This window comes from Macaca thibetana, chromosome 16 (assembly GCF_024542745.1).
Source record: "Macaca thibetana thibetana isolate TM-01 chromosome 16, ASM2454274v1, whole genome shotgun sequence".
NCBI lineage: Eukaryota > Metazoa > Chordata > Mammalia > Primates > Cercopithecidae > Macaca > Macaca thibetana.
Window position 1 is genome coordinate 40,568,706 of NC_065593.1, and position 6,256 is coordinate 40,574,961.

General features: G+C 37.4%; 1 protein-coding gene across 2 annotated transcripts in view; it reads right to left on the reverse strand.

Moving 5' to 3' along the window:
• Positions 1–6,256, reverse strand: part of LOC126939425 (40S ribosomal protein S17-like) — a 670,460-nt gene that overhangs the window by 529,193 nt on the left and 135,011 nt on the right. The window lies entirely within an intron of this gene.

The following is a 6,256-nucleotide window of genomic DNA, read 5'->3' on the forward strand; positions in this document are numbered from 1 at the left end:
TTTCTTTTTGTAGAGATAGGGTCTTGATACATGACCCAGGCTGATCTCAAACTCCTGGCCTTAAGTCCTCCCACATTAACCTCCCAATGTGTTGGGGTTATAGATGTTAGCCATGGCGCCTGGCCTGATTCCTTTAGAAAATGTTAAATATATGGTATTTTCAGATAATATTTGGTATTATCTCTTGGCTCTGGGCCCTAAGTTTGCTGCTAGAAAAGTCATTGCAAATTGAAGTTTTACAAATCTAATCCTAATTTACATGGGCCAAAAAGTTTGCTATTTAAAGAGATTCTATTTTTTCTAGCTATCTCAACATTTAACATTAATTTGAAACAAATCTATATTTTTGCATACATGGTAGAAACAACCAGCTGCTAATATGTAGATGACATTTACAAATTCAAGTTGAATATTCCTTAAACAGCTGATTTTCCACATCAGCAACACATATGGTCAAGCTGCTCCATTTTGACCTTTGTTCTCTCGTGCTCACTTTTCCCTCAAGCCATTTGGAATGATAGCTTTCCTTTCTTGCGTTATCTTTTTTAGGAAAAAGCAGTCCCATAATTAATTGGCTCAAACGCTCCTAATACAATTTGTTAATTTTCCACTGCAGCCCTTTTCTCTTCAGAATTCATAGGCATCTCCATAAAGCCAGACCAGGATTGGTTCAATCACAAACAATGGTTTCAAATTAAATGCTGCCTGTAGCCAGGCATATTACACAGATTTAGGGGTCACAAATTATAAACTTCAGGCCTGCTTCTGTCAATAAAGTTTTACTGGAACACAGCAACACTCATTCATTTAGACATTGCCGTTTGCTGTTTTCATGCTACAACAGTAGAGCTGAGTAGTTGAGACAGCGGCCATATGGTCCTCAAAACCAAAAATATTTACTCTTTGTCCCCTGATGTAAATGAGCGAACCAGATATAAACAATAGTGAGTGGCAAGAACTATGCGGAAGCTATAAGGGTACTCTACATCTCAAGCACCTAACAGTTATTATCATGTAGAAAAGCCAGGCCAGTTTTACCAAGTTTAGTATTTGAAAAAAGCCAGAAATTCAGATTTTACATACAACTTTCAATTTTTTAAGTGTTAGCTACTAATCTATTTTTTTTTAAAAATGAATGAGTTAACACTTTAAGCTCAACAAAATTGGTCTACAGCCTGGATCTATTCTTTCTGAGTTTATAACCTCTAAAATAAATCTGAACAGCTATGTGGTGTTCAGTAAGTAAATAAGTTTCTCATATGCAAGCTGTTGAGGGTCAACTCTCCAAAAATGCCAACAAAATAAAACTGGCTGATTAAGCAAAGCTGAATTTTTTGCTCACCCACAGTAAAGGAAACAAAGTCTTTTCATGTCTAGGAGGAAGAAGAACAAAGGCAAAATATTTATACAATTTTGGATGGGGAAGGGGTCTTTTGTTTGTTTGTTTTTTCTGTTTTTTTTTTTTTGTTGTTGTTTTTGTTGTTGTTGTTGTTGTAGTTGTTGTTGTTTTGAGACAGAGTCTTACTCTATCACCCAGGCTGGAGTGCAATGGTACGATCTCAGCTCACTACAACCTCCACCTCCTGGGTTCAAGTGATTCTCCTGCCTCAGCCTCCCAAGTAGCTAGGATTACAGGTGCCCACCAGTGTGCCTGGCTATTTTTTGTATTTTTAGTAGAGATGGGGTTTCATCATTGTGGCCAGGCTGGTTTCGAACTCCTGACCTGAGGTGATCCACCCACCTCGGCCTCCCAAACTGTTGGAATCACAGGCATGAGCCACCGCGTGTGGCCGAAGGGTCTGTTTTAAGGTGGTGCTTTCAGTGTGGAGACCTAATTGGGATTGAGCAAATTAGTGACATAACAGTTTAGGATTGGTAAACACAGCAAGAGGAGGCTTTGGAAGCAAATCTTAAAACACATAAACAGTTGTTTAATGAGCTTAGTTGAATAGCCTAATATTCTAAGAAGGGCTATAGACTCTATGAGGGCTGGTTGAGTGTTCTGTTATCTGAATAAATGGATTTACAGTAAGTTCCTGAGACATTTTCAACTTCATCTCCACAGACAAGATTTTCATGGGATAGTAAAGTCACATTGGTACAGTTAGCTCTGTGGTTGTAGATGGCTTCAGTTCTCAGACCTCCTTTTCTCCCTACATTGGAGAACATACTCTTAAATATGAGAATATAATCAATTCAGTTGGTTACCATTATGTGAGGTGTCATTATTACAAATAAAGTTTTAGAGGATGGCCATTTTGACTTCTAATAAGAATCAGATTTTCTCATACTCATTTTGTGGGACAGTTGTTAGGGGACAGCAGCTAGGCACCAGCATTGAAGACTACAGAGATGACACAGCAGAGCACAGAAAACAAATACTGCAAGAAAGATTATCATCAGAGTTTGTATGTAGCGCAGTTCTTAGCCAGGAGCCAAGAATGCTCAAAGAAAGCCAAGAGAACAGATTTTTTCCCCAATCTGAAGAAATCACAGAGCCCAAAATGGAGTTATTAACCACATATGAATTTTATGATTTCTTAGTGTTTGCTTCTTGGGTCATTTTCAAAATGCAGGCCTACATCAGAGATATTGAAGATTCAGTTATAGACTACCACAATAAGGAGAATATCTAATAAAGAGAGTCACATAAATGTTTGGTATTCCAGTACATACAAAATTTATGCTTATACTATACTGTAGTCTATTAAGTGCACAATACTATTAGGTCTAAAAAGCTGTGCATACCTTAGTTAAAAATACCTTATTGTTAAAAATGCAAATAATCATCTTTTCCTTCAGCGAGTCATAATCGTTTTGCCAGTGGAAGGTCTTGCCTCAATGTTGATGGTTGCTGACTGATCAAGGTGGTGATTGCTGAAGCTTGGGATGGCTGTGGCAATTTCATAAAACAAGACAATGAGTTTGCCACATCAATTGACTCTTCTTTTTTTTTTTTTTTTTCTTTTTAATTGAGATGGAGTGTCACTGTCACCCAGGCTGGAGTACAGTGGCACAACCTCAGCTCACTGCAACCTCCACCTCCTGGGTTCAAGCAATTCTCCTGCCTCAGCCTCCTGAGTAGCTGGGATTACAGGTGTGCACCACCACACCCAGCTAATTTTTGTATTTTTAGTAGTGACAGGGTTTCAACATGTTGGTCAGGCTGGTCTTGAACTCCTGACCTCGTGATCGGCCTGCCTCAGCCTCCCAAATCACTGGGATTGCAGGTGTGAGCCACTGCACCCAGCCAACTCTTCCTTTCATGAATGATTTCTCTGTAGCATGTGATGATTGATGTTTGATAGCATTTTACCTACCATAGAACTTCTTTCAAAATTGGAATCAATTCTCTCAAACCCTGCCACTGCTTATGAACTAAGTTTACATAATATTCTAAATCTTTTGTTGTCACTTCAATGTTCACAGCATTTTTACCAAGGGTGGATTCTATCTTAAGAAACCACTTTCTTTCCTCTTCTGTAAGAAGCAATTCCTCATCTATTCAAGGTTTATCATGAGATTGCAGCAATTCAGTCACATCTTCAGGCTCTCCTTCTAATTCTACTTCTCTCACTATTTCTGCTACATCTGTTGTTACTTCCTCCACTGATGTCTGGAATTCCTCAAGTCATCCATGAGGGCTGGAATAAACTTCTTCCAAATTTCTGTTAATGTTGACATTTTGACCTCCTCCCAATGAGGCACAAATGTTCTTAATGGCATCTAGTATGGTGAATGATTTCCAGAAGGTTTTCAATTTACTTTGCCCATATCCATCAGAGAGATTACTGAGAATGCTATAGCCTTATGAAATATATTTCTTAAATTAGACTTGAAGGTTGAAATTACTCCCTGATCCATGAGCTGCCACATATATATTGTGTTAGCAAGTAAGAACACAACATTAATCTCTTTGCACATCTCCATCAGAGCTCTTGGGTGACCACGTGCATTGTTGATGTGCAGTAATATTTCGAAAGGAATCTTATTTTCTTAGCAGTAGTTCTAAACAGTGGTCTTAAAATATTCAGTAAACCATGCTCTAAACAGATGTGCTATCATCCGAGCTTTGCTGTTTCATTTATAGAACACAGATAGAGTAGATTTAGCATAATTCTTAAGGGTCCTAGCATTTTCAGAATGGTAGATGAATACTGGCCTCAACTTAAACTCACTAGCTGCATCAGCTTCTAACATGTGCGTCAGTCCATACTTTGAAGCTTTGAAGCCAGACATTGAGTTACCTCTAGCTATGGAAGTTTTAGATGGCATCTCCTTCCAATAGAAGGCTATTTTTTCTACATGGAAAATCTAATATTTAGTATAGTTACCTTCATTAATGATCTTAGCTAGATCTTCCGGATAAGTTGCTGCAGCTTTTACATCAGCACTTTCTGCTTCACTTTGCATTTTATGTTGTGGAGATGACTTCTTTCCTTAATGGCTGGTTAGTGGAGAAATTAGAACACACGCGTTGTTTATCAACTAAGTTTTCCTTTGTATATGCGTGCAGGTCGTGGTGCCACATAATAATGACAGTATTAACACCAAAGATCTCTGATCACCATAACAGATATGATAATAAAGAAGAAGTGTGAAGTAAGTCTGCATCACATTTCCAAAATGTGAATGTGACAACAGGGAGAGGAAGTGAACACATGCTGTTAGAAGAATGTGTTAGAAGAATGGTGCTGACAGACTAGCTTGAGGCAGGGTTGCCACAGACCTTCAATTTGTAAAAAATGCAATGTCCACAAAGTGCGATAAAACATAATATAATTAAACAACGCATGACTGTATATTATATTTAACTCAATTTATCCAAAATATTATGATATTAATGTATGATTGAATGTTCTCACTCATAAGTGGGAGTGGAACAATGAGAACACATGGACACAGGGAGGGGGACATCACACACTGTGGCCTGTCAAGGAGTGGGGGCAAAGGGAGGGAGAACATTAGGACAAATACCTAGTGCATGCAGGGCTTAAAACCTAGATGATGGGTTGATGGGTGCAGCAAATCACCATGACACATGTATACCTATGTAATAAACCTGTGCGTTCTGCACATGTATCTCAGAACTTAAAGTAAAATAAATATATATATGATTGACATAAAATATTAATAATATATTTTACATTCTTTTTTCATATTTAAGCTTCTGAAATCTGGTGTGTATTTTGTACTTAGTAGCACATCTCAATTTGAACTAGTCGTATTTCAAGTGCTCAATAGTCATACATTGTTATGGATTATTGTATTGGATAATGCAGATTCAGAGACTTGGGGAGAGGTATAGGGAGAACAGGAGAAACAGAGAAATAAACGTAGCCTGCAAGTTTCCTTATACAGTTTAGATAAGTAATAGGTAAAGTTCTTTAACCTTTCTGAGCCTGAGTTTCCCCACCTATAAAACAAGGATGACACCTTATATAGAGGTGTTTTAAAGATTATGAGAAATTATACACATAAAAACACCTAACAAGGCATTTGAAATGTGTTCTCAGTAAATAAGATATACATTCTTTTATCAAACACAGATTTAATTAATGTCTTATACTGTGGTGGCTACTGTTGAGGAGATAGTGAGGTGAGTCCCCTGACTTAAGTGGGCTCTAGGTCTTACAAACCAAGTTGAACAGGTTGAAAGAATATCAGGCAGCTCAATTGGCTAATGAAGAAGAGAAATGTGGTTTGGAGAAATGGATTCATGATTCCTGGTGTCAAGCAGGAACTTTGCCATTTACTGGCTGTATGATGTTCAGTAGTTTCCTTCCAATGTGTAAGATTGCTTTTTAATCTGTAAAATTTGAGATAGTGAATGGAAATTTTACAGGATTGCTGTAAGATTTAAATGAGGTCCTGTCAAGGAAAGCACTTTATAAACTGTGAAGAGTTAAAAGAAATTCTAGATATTATTATGAGCTTTAACATAAGAATTTAAATTTTGTTGATGTTATTGCTTATTTGTAGTTCAAGCAAAAAGAAAGAATATTAGAGTCTCTGAATTGCAAGGTTTTCTTCTGTCCTATGACGTGCCATGTATACTTTCTCTGAGGCAAGTAAAAATGTGTTCAGGACAAAAATTAAAACAGTATTAGTAACATTTGGATTCAGTTAACAATTTTTTTGAGCTCTAGGGAGGAAATTAATTATGTGAAAGGAGTGTTGGAGTCTCTCCTTGCAAGGCTGGTTCAATATATTTGTGTGTGTCCCCTTTAAGACAAGTAAAACTATACACTTCTCA